This window comes from Schistocerca serialis, chromosome 1, assembly GCF_023864345.2.
Source record: "Schistocerca serialis cubense isolate TAMUIC-IGC-003099 chromosome 1, iqSchSeri2.2, whole genome shotgun sequence".
NCBI lineage: Eukaryota > Metazoa > Arthropoda > Insecta > Orthoptera > Acrididae > Schistocerca > Schistocerca serialis.
In genome coordinates, this window is record NC_064638.1 from 1,232,436,183 (window position 1) to 1,232,462,545 (window position 26,363).

At 43.4% G+C, this 26,363-nt stretch overlaps 1 protein-coding gene and 1 non-coding gene across 2 annotated transcripts in view; both read left to right on the forward strand.

Annotated features, from left to right (window-relative positions):
• Nucleotides 1-26,363, forward strand: part of LOC126419121 (serine/arginine repetitive matrix protein 2) — a 1,464,442-nt gene that overhangs the window by 257,764 nt on the left and 1,180,315 nt on the right. The gene's annotated exons all lie outside the window — the stretch shown is intronic.
• Nucleotides 22,078-22,152, forward strand: Trnas-cga (transfer RNA serine (anticodon CGA)). The gene has a single exon. It is a non-coding gene; the product is annotated as a tRNA-Ser (tRNA).

A 26,363-nucleotide genomic window follows, 5' to 3' on the forward strand; every position in this document is an offset into this window, starting at 1 on the left:
TAAGTCTACAAATGATAGAAACTTGTTTTCCTTTCCTTAATTTATATTCTAAGATAAGTCGTAGGTCGGTATTGTCTCACGTGTTCCAACATTTCCACGGAATCCAAACAGATCTTCCCCGAGGTCGGCTTCTACCAGTTTTTCCATTGGTCTGTAAAGAATTCATGTTAGTATTTTGCAGCTGTGATTTATTAAACTGATAGTTCGGTAATTTTCACACTGCCAACACCTGCTTTCTTTAGGATTGGAATTATAATATGTGTACTACATATTGTAGTGTATCACTATTGTATTGTATCACTAGATATTGTAGTGAAATGTAGGAAGACTTGCAGAGGAACGGTGCTTGATGGAAGCTGCGGCAGTTGATCCACAAAGTAAACAAATGTAATTCTTATGAAAACATAGACAAAAAACTTTTATTATTGCAAATACGTGGAGAGAGAGAGAGAGAGAGACCATCTGCTGTATGTTTACACGATAGCAGAACCATTACCGGAAGCTGTTGCTTAGATATAATATTTAGGAGTATGCATACGGCGCCATTTGAAGTGGAACGACGACATAAAATTAATCGCGGATAAGCCAGATGCCAGATTGAGATTAGTTGGAAGAATACTCAGGAAACCTAATAATCAACAAGGGAAGCAGCTCAGAACGTACTTGTTCGACCAATACTTGAATCTGCGATCCACACCAGATAGGACTGATGGAGGAAAGAGAAAAGATCGAAAGAAGTGCAACACGTTACGCTACAGGTTCATTTAGTAAGCGCGAAGGCATCACGGAAAGGGTCACTCAATTCCAGTGACAGATGCTGCAAAAGAAATGTCCTGCGTCACATTATGCTCTACTGTTAAAGTACCGAGAGCGTCCGTTCCTAGAAGAGCCAACCAGTATCTTCCTCTTACGTTTATCTCGCTAAAAGACCATGAACATAAAATTAGAGAGATTCGAGGTTTGAGCTCATACGGAGACTTACCAGCAATCATTCTTCCCGCGAACCAAACGCGACTTGAACAGGAAAACGGGGATATGGCAGTGGTGCATAGAGTACCCTCCGCGACACACCGTAAGGCGGATTACTGATTAGAGAAGTAGATGTAGAAGCAATCTATTATTGAAAATCATAGCAAAATGCCTACAGTAGTTCGTGAGATTGGCCTTCATTTACAGACACAAAAGCGAATCAGGGCACTTACATTCAGATACAGGGAATTCGTGGTTGCCGGTGCATAAACACATTGTATCCCATTGCAGAATCCTAGTATCGTATACCCTTGCTGAAATTTCGTATTTCTGTTTCTTTCAGTATTCCCCTGAATTTTGGCTATCATTCTTGTTCTTTTTCTTCTTCTTTTCACAGCCTTATTCCAAGACTTCCTGTCGCCGCCTCTACCCCTCCCCCCCCAACTCCCCCTTTTCCCACAGCAATGGAAGTTATGTATTCCATCTGTCTGCTTTACTGTAATTTCATATGCAAGCTTGGGTAAGTTTTCTAAAGATCTGTGATCGTGTAACTAAGGGGGGTGGGGGACATGGGCACCAGCCCGGTATTCACCTAGTCGGATGTGTAAAACCGCCTAAAAACCACACCCAGGCTGGTCGACACGCCGGGCCGATTCGATGCGGGGCGCGCGTGTGCCCGCGCAGCGATCCGGGCGGTTCAAATGGTTCAAATGGCTCTGAGCACTATGGGACTCAACTGCTGTGGTCATAAGTCCCCTAGAACTTAGAACTACTTAAACCTAACTAACCTAAGGACAGCACACAACACCCAGCCATCACGAGGCAGAGAAAATCCCTGACCCCGCCGGGAATCGAACCCGGGAACCCGGGCGTGGGAAGCGAGAACGCTACCGCACGACCACGAGATGCGGGCCGGGCGGTTCAGTTTTTTCGCTGTTACTGTAATCAAGTAAATGAAGTTACACTGATCAGAGCCCCGAGGAGAATATTTAGTTTAGAACTTGTCGCGAGTGGGCCACACGTTTCGTAATTTCCATCTTAAGAGCGGTACTCTCCGAGCATTTCACGCAGTCGTAAAATGGCAGTAACCAGCTTGCGTCGCCGTTCCAGGGGGAAACTGGTCGTTACGTCAGGAAACGGCTTTACGCAACGCGTTACCGGCCACACATTCCGTTCCACTCCAGTGGGCCACAGCTGTCGCCCGCAGAATGGTTCCAGCGGCCTCACTGGAACGCAGGAACGTCCCACTTGGCGTCCCGGACACCTCCGTCTATGACAAAGGCGCGGATCACAATGAGGTGGTGAGCGCCCTCCACAGTTTCGGTGCAGCGTTTCTATCTTCTGATGTTCGTTTTCACGTTCGGTATCACGTCACGGAAACATTTTGTCAAATGGGGTTACACTACACCGTCTCCCAATGATAGGTTCTCGCTGGACGTCAAGTAATATCACGGAAACATCTCGTCCAATGGCGATGCGTTCACATTTAAACAACCCCTTGGTGTCTGTTCACAGGTTACTTTTAGCGTTCAAGAAACGGCGGAGTTGCTCCGGCTGCCGAAAATTGCCACCCCCTACTATGATGCTGCAAGTTGTACGAAAGCAAGTTTATACCTATGCATGATACGCATACGATGTTAAAAGAATGCGGCTCATAGAAGCCGAAGCGTGCACTCACTGTACCGACCATTGTGGCCGAGCAGTTCTAGGCGCTTCAGTCTGGAACCGCCCTGCTGCAATGGTCGCAGGTTCGAATCCTGCCTTGGGCTTGGATGTGTGTGATGTCCTTAGGTTAGTTAGTTTAGTAGTTCTAAGTTCTAGGGAACCGATGACCTCAGATGTTGAGTCCCATAGTGCTCAGAGCCACTTGAACCATTTTTTTGCACACACTGGTGTCCTTCCCAGAGATGAAGACGTCAGGCAATTGTGCACTTCATAGCTCCTACGGGGGCTGACAATTTTCGGGAAGAAAGAAAGTAGAATATGGCATCTTGATTCATAGAACTTGTAAATGTTTTAACTGAAAAATATGAACTCAAGCGGTGTCTCTTTGACGTCAGATGTAAAGGTATGACAGCAGGAATAAAGGAGCCACAGGATAAAACAAAATACGTCCTGTGTTAAGAGGCTGTCGGCCATAGACTACAGTGTAGGACGTTAAAAAAAAACTCTGCATTACCAGTACTGCCTAGAAAGATATTTCATTGAGACCCTGAAAGCAGTGGTGCTGCCAGTGAGAATGTTTACGTATCGAGAGTATAGTCTTTTGACAGAACTGGAGAAGACGGCAAAGTGTGTTGACGCCGGCTGTCTTAAACAAAGAAATGAATGGTTTTTAACAATTGAAACAGATCGTTCTTCAGTACTCTCAGAATGCGAAAATTCAGCCTTTTGGAAGACTTCGGTTCACCAGTGGAATGCAATCTTAAGAGAATTTGATGAACCGTCAGGAGAAGTAATACCTTTTCTCATCACAGCGATCTGCTCCCTTCATTCCTGTTGCACAAGATGCAGTACCAGTCGAGAGTTATCCTCGCTCTGCTTGATTTCAAAACGAGTTTTCGGCCTCTCAAACAAGTTGTTTTCGAAGAAATGTCGAATTTCCCCTCTCCCTGCTCATCTACTTGTTTTTTAACCGACAGCATCTTTCTTTTCATGTTTTTTATTGCCATGACAGCAGACACAGAGAAAGCGCAGATTTAATACTAGCGCACGGGGCCATAATAGCTCTCTCTCTCTCTCTCTGCAAGTGCACTAGTGTGCACTTCGTGGTGCGTCTAACCTCAAGAGACTTTTACCGGTGACTTTAGCGCGCGGTTTATTGAGCGTTTCAAGCGACGTTAAATGGGCACTTAGGTTTCAGCATTGTCCATCTACTGTTAGAGTGATATGTGCCAGTGTTCAACTCAAAACCCCTAATTCAATATACACAAACACCTGCACATAACTATAAATACACACACACACACACACACACACACACACACACACAATTTGCCGATGTTTGTGGAGTATTATTGGGGATACAAACGATACATCGATGTTTAAACAGAATAATATTAATATTTGCCATCGATGTTTCCAATTGTAAACCATTGAAGTATCGGTGTCATTTTGAACGACGTTTCATGTCGATATTTTGTCTGTGTTTTTAAGCAGTGGCCTCATTTGTCAACAGTCATTTACAGTTCACGTGTACGTGATTCCTGTTTTTATATTTTTTGTAAGAAAAGGGATACGTTTGCTATAAACTGATTTTTAACAATAACTTGAACTTTTAAATTTATTAAAACTACGAATAGTTCGTTTAATCTTAATTCTGCAATTGTTGTTCATTATAGTTAAGGTGTTGTTGGTGTTTGGAATGCGATCATTCTCTAATGTCAGTGAAGTTACTCAGTTATATGCTCAATTATAGTGTATACCACTCTTACTTCAAAAAATATTTAATTTTTTGTTTCATCTAAGCGAAATAGTGATGTCGATAAAAAATATTACTACAACGGCTGAACGTATTTGGATGAAATTGTTGTGACTTGGCAAGACAGCCAGGCCACTATGAGATAGCCGAAATGCACGCGTTTAACCTCACGCAGGCTGGCGTGAGGTCTGGAGCAGTTAAAGGAGTTGAGTCTAGTAAAAAAAGCACGTAGTTTCTGGAATACTTAACTTTAATCCATAATTGGTGAACATCGGTCTGACGGTACATGCATCACAAGATAAATAGCAATTGATAATGGCGCCTTGCTAGGTCGTAGCAAATGACGTAGCTGAAGGCTATGCTAACTATCGTCTCGGCAAATGAGAGCGTAATTTGTCAGTGAACCATCGCTAGCAAAGTCGGCTGTACAACTGGGGCGAGTGCTAGGAAGTCTCTCTAGACCTGCCGTGTGGCGGCGCTCGGTCTGCAATCACTGATAGTGGCGACACGCGGGTCCGACGTATACTACCGGACCGCGGCCGATTTAAAGGCTACCACCTAGCAAATGTGGTGTCTGGTGGTGACACCACAGAAATCTGGTTCGGAATGAGACTACGAGCTAGATTAACTAACAGGTTACTTCTTATCTCGCTAATGGTTTGCCTGTGGTTATTTACGATAGCTACGAGCAATTAAGTAAAGTTATCTGTTACTAGTTAATCCAGGTCATGGTGTACTCGTTTGCCAAATGCCGCTAGTAAGGTACCTGAATGAAGCCCTTAAAAATAGTTTGCAAAAAACAAGAGTATACTCCAGTTAAAAAATGAATTACGCAAACAAATGACAAGGCGATTTGAGAAGCGAAGTAGCTCGATTGCGGCACTGACTACTGCGTTGCACTTAAGGTTTAAATTATTACATTTTAAATATCTTTTGGCCAAGAGCAAATTGGTCACATACTTAAATGGATTCGCAAAAAGTGCCAGTCAAATAAGTAATAAATCTGATTCTTGCAATGTGTCATAAAAAGACGACTGATACATATAAATGTTGTAATCATTTAGCACTTAATAACAAGTTTAGACAGTGGTCACGTGCTGCTACGAGGAGACAGAAGTCCAGATGTATATTGATTGAACTGGTGCTCCGATCACTCAGAATTCTATTGAAATGTGAGAAGACGTGAATATGTGTTCCTGGGACGGTATAAATACGCCACTGAATATTTACCAATTATGGGAACGTCGGTTCCAAGCAAATGACCTAAGAAAAAAAATATTACTGATCGTAGAGGTTACATTATTACGTTCTGTACTTCAGTTGAGACTAGTGTTAGTTAAAAGTTTGTAATAAAAATATAAAGCTGTAATTCGGACATGTCCAAAAGAACAGACACCAATTTGATCCAGCGGTCATTGTGGATTAAGACACTAAGGAATTACTGACATTGGCTAAAAAATAACCGTGCACCCGGTGAAGATGGGATCGTGTCAGAGCTAATAGAATCAGGGAGACGGCTTCTGACACGTGAAATATTTAAACTAATAAGGAACATATGGCTAAATGAAAGCATGCCGGTGGAGTGGAGTACTGGAATAATATGCCCAATACATAAGAAAGGACAAAATCTCAATTGTGAAAACTGTAGAGTCATAACTCTACTTAATACAGTATTTAAGAATTTCTCTAGAGTGCTGAACGAAAGAATAAAGAATTGCGCCGAAAAGATACTCGGAGAATACCAATGTGGATTCCGACCAAACAGAGGTCCATCTGACCATTTGTTTGTTGTTAGACAAATAATGGAAAAATTTTATGAATATGATTTAGATCTCCACTTTCCGTTCGCTGACTTTAAACAAACTTTCGATAGTATTAATAGACCAGCACTGTATAAAAGGGCTAAAAGAATTGGGCATCTGTGATAAACTGAGAAGGTTAATTGAGCTAACAATGAAAGTGAATAACAGAATGACCAGGCAGATTGACTGAGGATGGAGTGAAGAAGGGTGATGAACTCTCTGCAGTCCTGTTTAAATTAGTATCATACAAGAAGCAGATAAAAGACGAACAATAATGATGAAGTCCAGCCAGATATGCGATATGCAGATGATATTACCATCGCGCAAGGGATTTAACATAGCATAAAGAAATGGAAGTAGAAAGAACAACAATTGGACTTACTGTAAATGAAATCAAGACAAAATATATGGTTATGTCCAATTCTGAAGCAAATAGAACACCACAGGACCTGAAGTTCTCTGATAAACGCTTCAAAGCTGTTAGATGCTACCACTACGTACGTGCCCTGCTACCCAATGATAATAATATGAGACAATGTATTAGAGAAAGGATACAAGCAGGAAACAAAGCCTACTATGCAAGCCTAAAGCTATTCAAGAACTCTCTAATTACAAGAACAACTACACTACTGGCCATTAAAATTGCTACACCACGAAGATGACGTGCTACATACGCGAAATTTAACCGACAGGAAGAAGATGCTGTGATATGCAAATGATTAGCTTTTCAGAGCATTCACACAAAGTTGGCGCCGGTGGCAACACCTACAACGTGCTGACATGAGGAAAGTTTCCAACCGATTTCGCATACACAAACAGCAGTTGACCGACGTTGCCTGGTGAAACGTTGTTGTGATGCCTCGTGTAAGGAGGAGAAATGTGTACCATCACGTTTCCGACGTTGATAAAGGTCGGATTGTAGCCTATCGTCATTGCGGTTTATCGTATCGCGAAATTGCTGCTCACGTTGGTCGAGATCCAATGACTGTTAGCATAATACAGAATCGGTAGGTTCAGGAGGGTAATGCGGAACGCCGTGCTGAATCCCAACGGCCTCGTATCACTAGCAGTCGAGATGACAGGCATCTCATCCGCATGGGTGTACCGGATCGTGCAGCCATGTCTCGATCTCTGAGTCAACAGGTGGGGACGTTTGTAAGACAAAAGCCATCTGCACGAACAGTTCGGCGACGTTTGCAGCAGCATGGACTATTAGCTCGGCGACCATGGCTGCGGTTACCTTTGACGCTGCATCACAGACAGGAGCGCCTTGGTCGCATTGACGGCACTTTGAGCAGTGGACGTTACATTTCAGATGTGTTACGACCCGTGGCTCTACCCTTCATTCGATCCCTGAGAAACCCTACATTTCAGCAGGATAATGCACGACCGCTTGTTGCAGGTCCTGTACGGGCCTTTCCGGACACAGAAATTGTTCGACTGCTGCCCTGGCCAGCACATTCTCCAGATCTCTCACTAATTGAAAACGGCTGGTCAATGGTGGCCGAGCAACTGGCTCGTCACAATACGCTAGTCACTACTCTTGATGAACTGTGGCATCGTGTTGAAGCTGCATGGGCAGCTGTACCTGTACACGCCATCCAAGCTCTGTTTGACTCAATGGCCAGGCGTATGAAGGCCGTTATTACGGCCAAAGGTGACTGTTCTGGGTACTGATTTCTCAGGATCTATGCATCCAAATTGCGTGAAAATGTAATAGCATGTCAGTTCTAGTATAATATATTTGTCCAATGAATCCGCGTTTATCATCTGCATTTCTTCTTGGTGTAGCAATTTTAATGGCCAGTAGTGTAAATTGAGAGTATACTATTCCCTTGTGCGATCTGTTGCCACATGCGGATCAGAAACGTGGACAATGACAGAAGTAACAGCCTTAGGGGAAAATCTATGGGCCTCTGAGAGAGGCAAAAGGTTGGAGAGTGAGATACAACCATGAAATACAAGAACTTATACAAGGGAAAGTTATAGTGACGTTTATCAAATCTCAGAGAATACGTTGGTTAGGAAATATGGAGAGGATGACGGAAGAAAGATTGCCCAAACGAGTAATGAATGCCAGACTGTATTCCACCAGAAGGAAGGACAGACCAAAAGCATGATGGATGGACAATGTGCTGGCTGAACATGCCAAGATGGGGATTCGTGGATGAAAGAAAAAAGCTGAGAAGAGAGAGATATGGAGGGAGATTGTTGAGGAGGCCAAGGCCCACCAAGGGCTGTAGTAGCGAAGAAGAAGATTTGTTGTAAGATGAATGTTACAGAGTGGCGATTATCATCTGATAGGTTTACGCGAGGACGCGCGACCTTCCAACAGACGGTGACGACCGGGAATTCTCCATTGTTCTCGCAAGGTGATGGCACTTGCCTTAGCTAAGTGTACTATTGTCACCGATGATCCTGGTCAGGGATTTTGTTTTTCTTTTAGTAGTTCCTTCATTTTTTTATAACATTTCTAACACAGTTTTCCCCTACTTACACAGAGCGAAGCAGCGCAGTGGGGAATGTGTGTCTGAAAGGAAGGCGAACAAATTCCTTGAATGGTGAAATACTCTGCTGACAAGTAGATTTAATGTGGTCGTATTCAGACCGACATTCAATTTTTCAAGACCAAGCTATGAAATGCCGGTTATTGTTATTCCAGAACTGGCTTAGAAGATAAAATTGTAAACAGCCGACCAGTTGCAATGGATAAAGAAATTTTTTACCTAGGTTTCCACAAATATAAATATGTCTTCTTCAGAAGGCAGCAATTTTACATTAGTAAGGACTAATGTACCATCGCCGTTTTTACAATTGTCGGCATAGATCCATGTGTCAAAAATAAAATATAGTCCTAGAATTAGGGTTTGTCACGTAAATACAAAATAACTCATGGATCTTGCAGAGCTCACAACCTACTATTTTTGACACATGGATCTATGCCGACAATTGTAAAAACGGCGATGGTACATTAGTCCTTACTAATGTAAAATTGCTACATTCTGAAGAAGACAAATTTATATTTGTCGAAACCTAGGTAAGGAATTTCTTTATCCATTGCAACTGGTCGGCTGTTTATAATTTTATTACGTGAAACCGTTGCTGTTGTGCAGCTATGTTTAAAATATTGGCTTAGAAGAATTTAAATCAGTGTGCAACGGGCCAGTTGACCGCACTGCGGTTAAGGCTGAATTTATTACTGAGAACCAGCGTTTGAAAACGAAAGCCACTCAACACCTCTTTTCAACGCAACGACTTGCCTCTAACTTATGACAACGAACAAGGCCACATCCACAATCGGGTGTCTGGGAAATTGATTTTTTGATGCATTTGACGCTTCTGGCTGACTTAGTCCGCACGACGCAACAAATGGTATATTATCTTCTGCAATGGATGGACAAATGGTAGTTTGTCAGTCTAAGAAATTTGTAGAAACCGTTTTCAATGATAAACAGTCTTGTGCGGTGTATGAATACTTATCATCTAACGTCAGTCGTATATCTACTCCAATATTTTGTTTACCTAATGAACTCTCTCTCAGCGGACTATTTTAAAACTGACTTGTCTCTTAGTAATTCACTGATGATGTATGGATATTTTATAGGATACATAAATGATGTTTCAGTTCTAGATGCAATATTTGACGTTTTATAAGGTTTAACTATATTCGTCTCATAAGACTTCAGTATGGAAGCGAAAGATACCGGCAGCTAATGAAAAGTTCTTACAGATATATTGCAAGCGAAGCAGGTTTACAATTAATGAGAAGAAAACTTGAGTGCATGGTCGTGAGAAAGGTACCCAATGATGGTAATCCATTGACACCTGATGAAGTAAGTTTTAAGAGAACAGGCATACTTATATATTTGAGAATCATTTTTCCCAAGCTGAATAGAATGTAAATTGAGATTAAGGTATGGATCGCACAGCCAAATAGACCATGCTTCTGGCTTACGGGACGTGCTGTGTAGCAGAGCAGTTACGAGAAATATTAAAATCAGGCTAAACCAGGGCGTAATTCTCCTGGATGCATAAATGACACAGTTTCAGAGCCTTTACTGGTCTCATACAGATATGACCTTGTGTACACTCTGATCAAAAGTCTCCGGACACACCCAAAAACATACGTTTTTCATATTAGGTTTATAGTGCTGCCAACTACTGCCAGGTACTCCATATCAGCGACCTCAATAGTCATTAGACATCGTGAGAGAGCAGAATGGGGCGCTCCGCGGAACTCACGGACTTTGAACGTGGTAAGGTGATTGGATGTCACTTGTGTCATACGTCTGTACGCGATATTTTCACACTCGTAAACATCCCAGGTCCATTGTTTCCAATGTGATAGTGAAGTGGAAACGTGAAGGGACTTGTACGGTACAAAAGCGTGCAGGCCGACTTCGTCTGTTGACTGACAGAAACCGCCGACAACTGAAGAGGGTCGTAATGTGTAATAGGCAGACATCTATCCAGACCGCCACACAGGAATTCCAAACTGCATCAAAATCCACTGCAAGTACTATGACAGTTAGGCGGGAGGTGAGAAATCTTGGATTTCATGGCCGAGCGGCTGCTCATAAGCCACACATCACGCCGGTAAATGCCAAACGACGCCTCGCTTGGTGTAAGGAGCCTAAACATTGGACGATTGAACAATTGAAAAACGTTGTGTGGAGTGACGAATCAGGATACACAATGTGGCGATCCGATGGCATGGTGTGGGTGTGGCGAATTCCAGGTCAACATCATCTGCCAACGCGTGTAGTGCCAACAGTAAAATTTGGAGGCGGCGGTGTTATTGTGTGGTCGTGTTTTTCATGGAGGGGGCTTGCACCTCTTTTTGTATTGCGAAGCACTATCACAGCACAGGCCTACATTGATGTTTTATGCACCTTCTTGCTTCCCACACTCTTGCAGAGCAATTCGGAGATGGCGATTGCAGGTTTCAATGCGATCGAGCACCTGTTCATAGTGTCCGCCCCTGGTAGCTGAGTGAAGCTCGTACGGTAGCTCAGCGTGTTCTGTCAGAGAGCTGTTTGGCCGCTGTAATAAAAAACTGAGTGAAAGGATCAACAAACGAACTTGACCGGATGCCATGTGACGTGCGCAACGACCAAACACAACGATCAACAACGAACAAAACGATAAAAAAAGTGGTCAGCGCGACAGATTATCAATCCAAAGGGCCCGGGTTCGATTCCCGGCTGGGTCGGAGATTTTCTCCGCTCAGGGAGTGGGTGTTGTGTTTTCCTAATCATCTCATCCACATCGATGCGCAAGTCGCCGTAGTGGCGTCAAATCGAAAGACTTGCATCCGGCGAACTGTCTACCCGACGGGAGGCCCTAGTTACACGACATTTTTACCTGTTCATAATGGTTACACTATGATGCACTTGATGTACTTGAGGACAATATTATGGAAATGGAAGAGGATGTAGATGAAGATGAAATGGGAGATATGATGCTGCGTGAGGAGTTTGACAGAGCACTGAAAGACCTGAGTCGAAACAAGGCCGCCGGAGTAGACAACATTCCATTGGAACTACTGACGGCCTTGGGAGAGCCAGTCCTGACAAAACTCTACCATCTGGTGAGCAATATGTATGAGACAGGCGAAATACCCTCAGACTTCAAGAAGAATATAATAATCCCAATCCCAAAGAAAGCAGGTGTTGACAGATGTGAAAATTACCGAACAATCAGTTTAATAAGCCACAGCTGCAAAATACTAACTAGATGGGTAGATCACATAACTAATGAGGAAGTATTGAATAGGATTGAGGAGAAGAGAAGTTTGTGGCACAGCTTGACCAGAAGAAGGGATCGGTTGGCAGGCATCAAGGGATCACCAATTTAGACAAATGTTGATCGTGTTAGGATAGCAACCAGCCACAAATTTACTTTGAGTTCCTTTATTCAAAGGAAACCGTTACCGGTTTCGAATCGTTGCGATTCATCATCAGACGGTTTACACGCTTTCTTTCTACATTTGGTGTGTTTTTTACAGATTAATTGTCCTAAAATATAAATAAAACACAATTACAAACACGCCACACACAGATGGTTGAGTTGCAGATTTTCGTTGCATGTGACTTACGTGAAACGTCGGTTTCGAGTGATTGTTTCTATAACGTTCATCCAATCGATGTAAATGCATTCCCACTGCATCCTCGTTGTTGCACACGTAATAGTTGTCACTGTACACTTTAGATTTGTCGCTGAGTTCATTCCAACCACGCACAACATGTTTTGGTACATACAAAGAGCTTACAAACATATGGGTGTCACAGATGTTATGATATATCGTAACATTTGACGATGATGTCCTATGTTTGGAAAGGACCATATATTCTTTTACAAAACTGTAATGTCTTTTACATTAGTGTAGAGAGATTGAATTTTTATATATATATATATATATATATATATATATATATATATATATATATAAATATGTTATTGCTAATTTAATTATAAAGTTTTTTATATATATTTAGAGCTGTATAGGTAAAATAGTACATTATTTTATTACATTTGGCAGTATGAGAATTATAGTAACATATAAATTTTCTACTTGATCTGCAGATAGGTGTATTAATATTATTTGCTTTGGAGGCTGGAAAGTAATTTTTGGAAATTTTTCAGGAAAGGGGCGTTAGCCAACTCTGTTTCTTCGTTAAGGACATAGTCTGGGGTGCTGTTTTTGTGTGTGTGTATTTCTAATTCTTCTAATATATTCATAGTGGGCCCTTTTTCTGTTAGATGTAAAATCTTTAAGTTGTCCTCAATGTTACCAACTGAATGGTTTTCTTCAGCAATATGGGCTGCAAATGCTGATTTGTTCAAGTTACCAAGTCTTAGGGCGTCAATATGTTCTTTATATCTAATTTCAAAACTCCTGCCTGTCTGTCCAATGTAGAATTTTGGGCATGTATCACACTTGAGTTTGTATATTCCTGATTTACGGTAGGGACTCTTGGAGGTGTTTACATCGTGTATCACTTTTTGTTGTAATTTATTTTTTGTGGAAAAGCTGATTCTGATATTTTTCTTCTTTTTAAATAAGTTTGCTATTTGGTATGAAAGTGGGCCTATGTATGGGAGAGTAGCATATTTAGGTTTGGCTTCAGTGGCACACTGATTTGGCTTGAAGTGACTGCTGTGAAGTGGATCTGTTGGTTTTGTCTGCATTTTGTTGTGGAGTTTTTCTATTATTGTGGGTTTATATTCATTGTTATGAGCAGCTGTTTTAATTATGTTGATTTCATTTTGTTGGTCTGTGTCACTCATTGGTACTTTTTTAATTCGGTGTAGCATCGTTCTGTACCAATGAGTGACACAGACCAACAAAATGAAATCAACATAATTAAAACAGTTGCTCATAATAATGAATATAAACCCACAATAAAAGAAAAACTCCACAACAAAATGCAGACAAAACCAACAGATCCACTTCACAGCAGTCACTTCAAGCCAAATCAGTGTGCCACTGAAGCCAAACCTAAATATGCTACTCTCCCATACATAGGCCCACTTTCATACCAAATAGCAAACTTATTTAAAAAGAAGAAAAATATCAGAATCAGCTTTTCCACAAAAAATAAATTACAACAAAAAGTGATACATGATGTAAACACCTCCAAGAGTCCCTACCGTAAATCAGGAATATACAAACTCAAGTGTGATACATGCCCAAATTTCTACATTGGACAGACAGGCAGTAGTTTTGAAATTAGATATAAAGAACATATTGACGCCCTAAGACTTGGTAACTTGAACAAATCAGCATTTGCAGCCCATATTGCTGAAGAAAACCATTCAGTTGTTAACATTGAGGACAACTTAAAGATTTTACATCTAACAGAAAAAGGGCCCACTATGAATATATTAGAAGAATTAGAAATACACACACACAAAAACAGCACCCCAGACTATATCCTTAACGAAGAAACAGAGTTGGCTAACGCCCCTTTCCTGAAAAATTTCCAAAAATTACTTTCCAGCCTCCAAAGCAAATAATATTAATACACCTATCTGCAGATCAAGTAGAAAATTTATATGTTACTATAATTCTCATACTGCCAAATGTAATAAAATAATGTACTATTTTACCTATACAGCTCTAAATATATATAAAAAACTTTATAATTAAATTAGCAATAACAGATTTATATATATATATATATAAAAAAATTCAATCTCTCTACACTAATGTAAAAGACATTACAGTTTTGTAAAAGAATATATGGTCCTTTCCAAACATAGGACATCATCGTCAAATGTTACGATATATCATAACATCTGTGACACCCATATGTTTGTAAGCTCTTTGTATGTACCAAAACATGTTGTGCGTGGTTGGAATGAACTCAGCGACAAATCTAAAGTGTATAGTGACAACTATTACGTGTGCAACAACGAGGATGCAGTGGGAATGCATTTACATCGATTGGATGAACGTTATAGAAACAATCACTCGAAACCGACGTTTCACGTAAGTCACATGCAACGAAAATCTGCAACTCAACCATCTGTGTTTGGCGTGTTTGTAATTGTGTTTTATTTATATTTTAGGACAATTAATCTGTAAAAAACACACCAAATGTAGAAAGAAAGCGTGTAAACCGTCTGATGATGAATCGCAACGATTCGAAACCGGTAACGGTTTCCTTTGAATAAAGGAACTCAAAGTAAATTTGTGGCTGGTTGCTGTCCTAACACGATCAACATTTGTCTTCAAAAACAGCCACGGTCTCCAACATGTCATCATGTGACAAAATTTCACCAATTTAGTATTGGAGGGCAGCGTGGAGGGTAAAAATCGTAGAGGGAGACCAAGAGATGAATACACTAAGCAGATTCAGAAGGATGTAGGTTGCAGTAGGTACTGGGAGATGAAGAAGCTTGCACAGGATAGAGTAGCATGGAGAGCTGCATCAAACCAGTCTCAGGACTGAAGACCACAACAACAACAGTGGTTACACGAGAATAACATCCCTGTAATGTACTGGCCTGCACAGAGACCTGATCTGAATACTGTAGGACACCTTTGGGATGTTTTGGAACGCCGACTACGTGCCAAGCCTTACCGACCGACATCGATACCTCTCCTCAGTGGAGCACTCCGTGAGGAATGGGCTGCCATTCCCCAAAGAAACTTTGCAGCACCTGATTGAACGTATGCCTGCGAGAGTGGAAGCTGTCATCGGTGCTAAGCCCGGGCTAAGCTGTCACCGGTGCTATGGGTGGGAAACCCCATACTGAGTTCCAGCGTTACCGATGAGGGCGCCTTGAACTGGTAGGTCATTTTCAGCCAGGCGTCCGGATACTTCTGATTACATAGTGTATACAGACTGAAGTGACGAGTGAAAATTTGAATCAAGGCCAGAAATAAAACCCGTGTCGTCTCCTTTCTAGGTAGGTGCGTTAGCCGCAAAGCAACCTCGGCACAGTCATTCACACACCTGCACAGATTATCCTAGCACGCCAACCTCCTCCATCCAGGCGTAGACGCCTGGTGCCGCGTAGCTCCACAAACCTTCCAAAAAGCTTTAGTATTACTGATATGCAGAACCGATGGTACATCGGGCTGCAAAGATGGCCCAACGAACTATTATGCAGGTGGTCGTAATATTTTAGCTCGTCAGTGAACAGGCAAATGAAGATGAAACTTAGTCTAACGTCCCATCGATGAAAGGGTCATTAGAGATGGAAGATAAGCTCGGATATGGACAAGACAGATTTAGGGAAATCACGGAAAATTTAAATCCCGATGACCCTAAGGCAGGGCCGGCCAAACGTTGCACAGTGTGCAGACGTGCGGAAGTGCACATGTGCGCACGTGTGCGACAGCGAGCGACAGCGAAATCTGTTATTAGACATGTGCCCTAAATGAACGGCGGCGGCTCCACTTCCCTGTTTATGTGGTACAAGCAAGAGCGCAGCATACCCAGTCTCGTTTACCCCTGGTAACCGTAACCTTAACAGAGAAGTACTGAGAAATGGCAGGTACTGTGAAAAAGCAAAGGACGGGAGATCTATGTTCTCAGTCGTTTGAAAATGACTGAGAACTGCAATTCTTTTTTGTAGCCGTTGGTGAAAACTCACAGTGTTTGCTATGCCGCACAATAATAGGCGGCCAGGGTAAGTTTTCAATTGAAAGACACTACAATACATATCACAAAGACGAGTGTAGTGTACTCAAGAGTGAAGAACGGCAAGCAAAATTAAGTGTCCTTAAGAAAATGGATGAGACACATCAACTCGATTATCATTTCCCATGACCAGTGATAAACATGTTTGGATTTATTCCTTTCATAATTAAAAATTATTGTTTACTAACTGAGCATTATTGCCTCATTCTGCTCCATGTTACATTATTATCAGGAAAGTTGGTCATTAAACCGATTGTTCCAATGTATACTTACATTTAGGTTTTTTTTATGTGTGAAGGGCTACGCTCAGCTGAAGTCGATAAAGCGTAAAATTCATCTAATTGTCGGTTATTATGCAGATATCAGACGGAGCTGATGAAAGATGTAGCAATAGTCGTATTGAAATAACAGGCGATCATGGAGAGGTCTGCGATTATCATTCTGTTCAGAGGTCAGTGAGACGGAAATTACGTAGGTGTAACTGAGGGCACCGAGAATTAGCTATAGGAAACCTTGCATTAGTTTAATGTTATTTGAAATCATGAATAAGGTTCGTTGGAAGTCGCTAAGTGCTCTCTTTCTTAAATACTAGATCAAAAACATTACTCGTATTTACGTGCCGTCAGTCAAGCTGCCTGTTGTTAACTGTATTACTTGTCTTACTGGGTTAAACTGTTAACATAAACGTAGACGTCTCAATGAGTAGACTGTGACAGTATTTTAAATGTTTAATACGCGAAATACCTTCCCATGGTTGGCTTGCAAGCTGTGGAAAGAGCACTAGAATGCGCCGGTACAGAGTATCCCAGCAAGTGGATAAAGCGACATCTGTGGTAGAAACATGCACTACATGAACGCTGACGGCTGCGGCGTGCACGCTGTGACCCGGAAGTTGCACATGTGCAGGAGCACCGCACGCGTGCACAATTTCTAGCTGGCCCTGCCCTAAGGATATTAGAACCAAGGTCCTCCCGAATACGGACGCAATGTTTTCTGTGTTACATCGTTCGGCTATTACATGGCTCGAACCCCCACTAAGAACACTTCTCGCTCTTCGTTAAGACTGTAGTCATCTGACTATTGTGTACATGGCTGTTGATGTTTACTGAGTGCAGGAGCGCCGCACAATAATAACCAGGCCTTTATGTTCTTTTAAATGTTTGCGTTACAAACTAGCGCTTGTAACCGAACATTATAAGCCACCAAGAGTCTGTTGAACAGATGCGGAGGCGTTTCCACTTTGCACTGCCCTACCCAGGCGCCCACCGGCATGTGAAGCGGCGCCTCTTTAAACTGGAGGTTCGTTAATCCCGCGGCGTGGCGGGGGTGACGGCCCGTGTTATTACTGTGTGCCTGCTCTCCTCATTTCACACCGCACCGCACTCGCCGCCATCGATTTAGTATCAGCCGGCGTTAGTCTCTCCGCAGCGGCCGATTTAATCCCAGATTGCGGGGGCAGAGCTCAGCCCGTTGCCGCCATAAAGCGTCGTAAAGTGCGTGTCCTCGAGGCGTGGCCGTATTTTAGGACCCACCCACGTCAGCCTTCGCTTCAGTTACTCAACAGCTCATCGCCTGTACGAAAGGCTAAAGCATATAACAACTTCTGATCCTCTCTCCTAGCTGGAAGCATAGAAACTTACAGTGCAGTCGCCGATACGAATGGATTTTTTTTTTTTTCCTGGTCATTAGTCTAATGACTGGTTTGATGCGGTCCGCCACGAATTCCTTTCCTGTGCTAACCTCTTCATCTCAGAGTAGCACTTGCAACCTACGTCCTCGATTATTTGCTTGACGTATTCCAGTCTCTGTCTTCCTCTACAGTTTTTGCCTCCTACAGCTCCCTCTAGTACCATGGAAGTCATTCCCTCATGTATTAGCAGATGTCCTATCATCCTGTCCCTTCTCCTTATCAGTGTTTTCTACATATTCCTTTACTCTCCGATTCTGCGTAGAACCTCCTCATTCCTTACCTTATCAGTCCACCTAATTTTCAACATTCGTCTACAGCACCACTTCTCAAATGCTTCGATTCTCTTCTGTTCCGGTTTTCCCACAGTCCATCTTTCACTACCATACAATGCTGTACTCCAGACGTACATCCTCAGAAATTTCTTCCTCAAATTAAGGCCGGTATTTGATATTAGTGGACTTCTCTTGGCCTGAAATGCCTTTTTTGCCATAGCGAGTCTGCTTTTGATGTCCTCCTTGCTACGTCCGTCATTGGTTATTTTACTGCCTAGGTAGCAGAATTCCTTAACTTCATTGACTTCGTGACCATCAATTCCGATGTTAAGTTTCTCGCTGTTCTCATTTCTACTACTTCTCATTACCTGTGTCTTTCTCCGATTTACTCTCACACCATACTGTGTACTCATTAGACTGTTCATTCCGTTCAGCAGATCATTTAATTCTTCTTCACTTTCACTCAGGATAGCAATGTCATCAGCAAATCGTATCATTGATATCCTTTCATCTTGTATTTTAATTCCACTCCTGAACCTTTCTTTTATTTCCATCATTGCTTCCTCGATGTACAGATTGAAGAGTAGGGGCGAAAGGCTACAGCCTTGTCTTACACCCTTCTTAATACGAGCACTTCGTTCTTGATCGTCCACTCTTATTATTCCCTCTTGGTTGTTGTACATGTTGTATATGACCCGTCTCTCCCTATAGCTTACCCCTACTTTTTTCAGAATTTCGAACAGCTTGCACCATTTTATATCGTCGAACGCTTTTTCTAGGTCGACAAGTCCTATGAAAGTATCTTGATTTTTCTTTAGCCTTGCTTCCATTGTTAGCCGTACCGTCAGAATTGCCTCTCTCGTCCCTTTACTTTTCCTAAAGCCAAACTGATCGTCACCTAGCGCATTCTCAATTTTCTTTTCAATTCTTCTGTATATTAATCTTGTAAGCAGCTTCGATGCATGAGCTGTTAAGCTGATTGTGCGATAATTCTCGCACTTGTCAGCTCTTGCCGTCTTCGGAATTGTGTGGATGATGCTTTTCCGAAAGTCAGATGGTATATCGCCAGACTCATATATTCTACAGACCAACGTGAATAGTTGTTTTGTTGCCACTTCCCCCAATGATTTTAGAAATTCTGATGGAATGTTATCTATCCCTTCTGCCTTATTTGACCGTAAGTCCTCCGAATGGATAACCTATAGTATATTTTACGTGTTACAGAAGTTATGTTACAGAGCAATTTCCAATCTCGTCTGCTTTTCTTTCGATTTTCCCCATTAAGTGGCACATCAAAAAATGAAATTATTGTTTTCCCTTTTCTTCACTTGTCACTGATTCTGGATAGCCAGTCTCTGATTTCTTTTTTTCTCCCTCGTTCCTCCATAACAGTCTTAAACCTTTTTGTACTCGTCTCAACATGACTGAACATTTATCTGTCGAATCTCAAACAATACCTTACATGGAATAACACTTTTACATGTTTCTATTAGTAAATGCTCTTTTTGCGATGGTTTCTTACGTTTTGTTCTGGGAGAAGATACAAAGTTTTTAAAGTTTGCCAAGGACATTGTAAATCTGCAAGAGACGTAAGGTTGATGAGTCAACAAAAAAAAAAAAAAAAAAACTGGCATAGAGACCTCAGAGCGACGTGCACCATCCTGAAATTTATTTTCCGTTTCAGCACACTCCCCTTGCAAATTTAAACACTAATCCCGCCACTGGACAAAGCGTTAAAACCCTAAAGTATTTTGGCAGCGTTCGCATCTAACGAATGACCTCTCGGGATAAAACAAATTTGTTTCCTTAAAGTGCTTCCAGCCACAAAATGGTTCAAATGGCTCTGAGCACTATGGGACTTATCATCTATGGTCATCAGTCCCCTAGAACTTAGAACTACTTAAACCTAACTAACCTAAGGACATCACACAACACCCAGCCATCACGAGGCAGAGAAAATCCCTGACCCCGCAGGGAATCGAAAGCGGGAACCCGGGCGTGGGAAGCGAGAACGCTACCGCACGACCACGAGATGCGGGCTTCCACCCACAAGAGCGTGCGTCCTTGGAGGCAGCGAAGTGTCGCTACAAAGGGAAGCAATGTGCCATCACTGGGTAACCATGGCGGCCAGACACTCCTTGTTTCTTTCTTTCTTTCTTTCCTGTATCCATTCGAACAAAAATTTCCATTAAGCACAGTGCTAACCATGTACGGGACGAATTTTGCTATCCACGTGCTCTGTCAATAGTCCATCGGCTCACAAAAATTGTAGTGTTCTAGTTGGGTACAAACTCGTAGCAGGCCTGCAATCTAGCTCTGTATTCTGTATTGTGTATTTAAATAGGGAACGTAGAAACGACGGAGAGGCTTCGTCCCGCTGTAGCCGTCAGTGGTTCACAGCCCTGCAACAGGCTACAGCAGTCCACCCACCCCACTGCCGCCCCACACCGAACAAAGGGTTACTGTGCGGTTCGGGCCCCAGTCAAACCCCCCCCCCCCCCCCCACCAGTGGGAACGTCTCATTCTAGACGAGTGTAACCTCAGTGGTTACGTGGTAGAGTAATTATGGTGTACGCGTACATGGAGAGAATTTGTGCAGCAATCGCCGACATAGTGTAACTGGGGCAGAATAAGAGGAACCAGCCCACATTCGGCGAGGCAGGTGGAAAACCGCCATAAAACTATCCACAGGCTGGTCGGCACACCGGACCACGACACTAAGCCGCCGGGCGGATTCATGCCGGGAACCGGCACGCCTTTCCCGCTCGGGAAGCAGCGCATTAGACTAGGTCTGACTTCAGATCCATTAATCATTGACCGCGGAATACTTTGTACGGGATACCTTCCAAGCGACATGTGCTGCCACCTCCTAGATACGCGTAGCCGTGAAATTTAAAACCATACGCTGTATTCCGGCGTTTGCGACTTATTTATTGACTTTCCTTGTATTTGATGGATGACGAATGAACCTTGTTTTCAAAAGAGGTTTCGTAATTAAAAGTAAAATAAAGGTAATGAAGTGTAATCGAATTAACTAAAGTGTTGGATGGATTTGTTTGGCGATAAAAGTAGTATTTGGCCAGAAAACTAACTGAAAACGGAAAAATAAAGAGGATGTAAAGTTCAGGGTGGCAATACCATGACAATCGTTTCTGAAAAAGAAAAATTTGTTTCTATCGAATACAAAATAAGTGTTTGGAAGTATTTTCCGAATTACATGGAGTGCAACCTTGTAAGGAACTGGAACCTGGACGATAAATACTGCAAACAAAATGGGAATAGAATGAGATTTTCACTCTGCAGCGGAGTGTGCGCTGATATGAAACTTCCTGGCAGATTAAAACTGTGTGCCCGACCGGGACTCGAACTCGGGACCTTTGCCTTTCGCGGGCAAGTGCTCTACCAACTGAGCTACCGAAGCACGACTCACGCCCGCTAATCACAGCTTCACTTCTGCCAGTACCTCGTCTCCTACCTTCCAAACTTTACAGAAGCTCTCCTGCGAACCTTGCAGAACTAGCACTCCTGAAAGAAAGGATATTGCGGAGACATGGCTTAGCCACAGCCTGGGGGATGTTTCCAGAATGAGATTTTCACTCTGCAGCGGAATGTGCGCTGATATGAAACTTCCTGGCAGATTAAAACTGTGCGCCCGACCGAGACTCGAACTCGGGACCTTTGCCTTTCGCAGGAGAGCTTCTGTAAAGTTTGGAAGGTAGGAGACGAGGTACTGGCAGAAGTAAAGCTGTGAGTACCGGGCGTGAGTCGCGGTTCGGTAGCTCAGTTGGTAGAGCACTTGCCCGCGAAAGGCAAAGGTCCCGAGTTCGAGTCTCGGTCGGGCACACAGTTTTAATCTGCCAGGAAGTTTCAAGAGGGGAATAGGTTTTGTTTTTGACTGTGGGACTACAAAAGAAGCCAACGGCCTTGCCACGGTGGTCACGGCGATTCCCTTCAGTTCACCGAAGTTAAGCGCTGTCGGGCTTGGCTTGTACTTTGGTGGATCATCGTCCAGGCTGCCGAGCGCTGTTGGCAAGCGGGGTGCACTCTGACACTATGAGGCCAACTGAGGAGCTACCTGGCTGAGAAGTAGCGGCTCCCGTCACGAAAACTGACAACGGCCGGGAGGGCGGTGTGCTGACATCGCGCCCCTCCACTTCCTCTTCCAATGACGCCTCTGGGATGAGGGTGACGCGTTTGTCGGTCATGACCGTTGGGTCTTCCGAGACCCGTTCGGATGGAGTTTAGACGTAACAAAAGTATGCTGCAGGTTGGTTGGGTCGATCGGGTAACTAATGCGTCGAATCAGAGAGAAAAAGCGCTTTACACTGATGTGGCCAAAGGTACGGAATTGTTTCTAATATTTTGCCGTACCTCATTTTACCCGACCTGTTCGATGTGGCAAGGACTCGACAAATCATTGAAAGTCCTCAGCAGAAATATTGAGCCATGCTGCCTCTGTTGCCGTCCACAATTTCGGAAATGTTGCTCGTGCAGGATTTCGTGCACGAATTGACCTCTCGATTAAGTCGCATAAATGATCGACGGGATTCGTGTCGGGCCATCTGGATCGCAGGATCATTCGCTCAAATTGCCTAGAAAGTTCTTCAAACCAATCGCGAAAAATTGTGGCCCAGTGACATCTCGCATTGTCATCCACAAAAATTCCATCGTTGTTTTGGGAACATGGAGTCCATGAATGGCTACATATGGTCACCAAGTATCCAAGGAGAACCCTTTCCAGTCAACGATCGGTTCCATGCAAAACAGCCCACAACGTTATGAAGCCACCAAAAGCCCATTATAGCCAAATTTCGCTGTCTTAACGTATACGTTCGTCGACCGTTCCACACTGATTTCTGCGGTTGTTTCACGCGGTGTTGCTCGTCTGTTAGCACTGACAACGCTACGCAAACCAAATACTCTCGCACGTAAAGTGAAGGCCCTCGGCCACTCTGCTGTCCGTGGTGAGAGGTAACGTTTGAAATTTTATATTCTCGGCACACTCTTGAAACTTTGAATGTATTAATTACTATTGAACGGTCATAATCACGTCGGCGAACTTTTCACCTGAAGTGCCTGAGAACAAATACCAGTTCCGCCGATGCACTGTCCTTTTATACCTCGTATCGCTGTCCCACGACTTACGTAACCGCAGTGTGTGACACAACGTGACAAAAAGAAGCAATAAGTGGATAGGACCCATCCTCACGCATCTAGAAACAGTTTCTAACGGAAGGAAGTCTGGAGTGTAAAAATTGTAGAGTGCGACCACAGCTTGAGTATATAAAGTTTATGTTGGTTGCAATAGTTGAGATTAAGAGACTTGTATGGAATAGACCAGTGCGTAGAGCTTCATTAAAGCTTCGTATGAAGTGATAACTACAAAAACAACAACAGAATGAGATTTTCACCCTGCAGCGGAGTGCGCGCTGATATGAAACTTCCTGGCAGATTAAAACTGTGTGCCGGACCGAGACTCGAACTCGGGACCTTTGCTTTTCCCTTGCAGAGTGAAAAATCTCATTCTGGAAACATCCCCCAGGCTGTGGCTAAGCCATGTCTCCGCAATATCCCTTCTTCCAGAAGTGCTAGTTCTGCAAGGTTCACAGAAGAGGTTCTGTGAAGTTTGGAAGGTAGGAGACGAGATACTGGCAGAACTGAAACTGTGAGGGCGGCTCGTGCGTCGTACTTGGGTAGCTCAGTTGGTAGGGCACTTGCCCGCGAAAGGCAAAGGTCCCGAGTTCGAGTCTCAGTCCGGCACACAGTTTTAATCTGCCAGGAAGTTTCACAACAGCTGAAGCTCGGGTGTATGATTTTTATTAATTTCGTAAAGTCAACAGCGCGTACAAGATTATCTTGCCAGATAAACACTAGTATTGTGAGTGTTTTGTTTTATTTGATAAGATCACGCGAATGAATCGAAGTTGGAAATATTCCAAGGACAGGTGCGATGTTTTGTACTGGCTCTGATGAGCGCCCTGTGAGTTGGCAAACCTTCATTCGCAACCACTCTGTCCGCCTGGGCGCCGCCCCGTTATCTGTGGAGGCGCTGTACGGCGCGTGGGCGCGGTTTTGCACTGTGCGTGCCCAATTCAGCTTCCGTCACGCCCTGCTTCACACACACACGCACACACGTGCACGCACCCCGATCTGCGCAGCCATGCCCTCAGCTGAGAGAGGCAATCAGCGACCTGCTTCCTTCGCCCACTGCTGCCAACCATAAACGACTTGCTACCGTTGGCTGGACGGACCGTAGCATCGTGGGTAGATTTGGCAGTTCGCAACGGGGAAAGCAGGTACGACAATATTCTCAGAGTTCTGTCCCTGTCCAATGATGATTTAATACAATTTAAGACCATATACTGGTGGTAAAAGTGGCCCGGACTAGCGGATTCGATTGGACGAGAATTTGTGGTAGCATTAACGCAGAAGGAAAAGACCTACAATTTGCTTCCAACAGAATGGAGCAACTGCCCGTACAGCCGGCCGAACCTTGGAGCACATTTACACAGTCTTCACGCCTGACACAGTTGTTAGCAGAGGTCAGTCTCGGCGCGGCCCTAGCTGGTCACCTGGCCTGTCAGTGCCCAGTTACTTAAGAGTGGGAAGCCCTCAAGTCCAAGGTGTGTAGTGACAACCCTCATTCCTCAAGAACTGCAACAGAACATTTCGGATGAGATTGCAACAGTTCCAACAGTCCGCTTTCATCAGTTTGCCGCCGGCCGCGGTGGTCTCGCGGTTCTAGGCGCTCAGTCCGGAACCGCGCGACTGCTACGGTCGCAGGTTCGAATGCTGCCTCGGGCATGGATGTGTGTGATGTCCTTAGGTTAGTTAGGTTTAAGTAGTTCTAGGTTCTAGGGGACTGATGACCACAGATGTTAAGTCCCATAGTGCTCAGAGCCATTTGACCCATTCAATTTGCCGACCAGGTCCCGAAATTGCCAAGAGATGATGGTGGTCACTTTCAAGATCTGCTATACTCAGGTTAGTACTGTAGTTCCTTTCCTCTATTGCGTTTCTTTGTATGCTGAAACTCTGCTCTCTGGGTCACTTTTATTTGCCTTACCCTGTATTTTGTTGACACCCAAAGAGGAAATGGGGCGCGTTTGAGAAAATATACAACAATCGACGCTTCCTTCAACCGTCGATGCCCCGACACGGGTACAGAGACCACATAGAGCAAGAAGAAGAGCTCCCACATGCAGATTCCACATCCATTTTTGTCAAGTGCCATGTCATGTCAAATTCGTTTGCTTGTGTCAGTACAAAGTGTGGAACTGAACCCTCAAAAAACAAGCATCTATAGACAGAACAGCCACCCGTCCAATCCGGTTGCACATCTCTTTTCAGGTCCCAAGCACCATAGTCCTAAATAGGGTATCAGTATATGACACAGTATGTGATTACTTCTAACCCAGAAAACGCCGATGTAAGCCTCTAACTCGCATCAAATCAGTGGAAAAAATTCAGATGAAGTTGGTGACTTCAAGCTGGAATGTGTTTCATAGTTTTCTGCGTCACGTCAACACGGCGTAGAAGACGCACTTATGAGCAGAAAAGCGATTGTGCACCGCAGTGGGTGAGTAAATTTGGTAGACAACGGAGTGCGGTGTTTAAGTTATTATTATTACTTTCTACGATGAAGTACTTATTATTAAGTAATATTTGTTACCATTGCGTTATTTACGACTTCATTTTTTGCTATGCAACATTCAGTTAAGTGCTAAGCCTTTTTGGTGGTACCGTCTAACGTTCTATCCCATTGAGCAGCATTCGTGTCATAACTGTTGGAAGCCACTCCAGTATGATTTTTTATTTAGCTGCCAGGGTTGCAGATGTCTTTTTTTACTTTTAATTTAGCCTGTGTTGGTTTATACACAACTCACCTACAGTCCTAACTGCGTTGCAATTTAACTCGTCAGTTCAGAGCTAAGTTGTATTCACATGTCTAATCACAGCAGAAGCGTCCACGTCGCGGCCCTGGGAGGACTACTCGTAGTCCTGCTGATTCTGCTACCACCAAGCCATTACAAGAAAGAACAAAATGCGTGACGA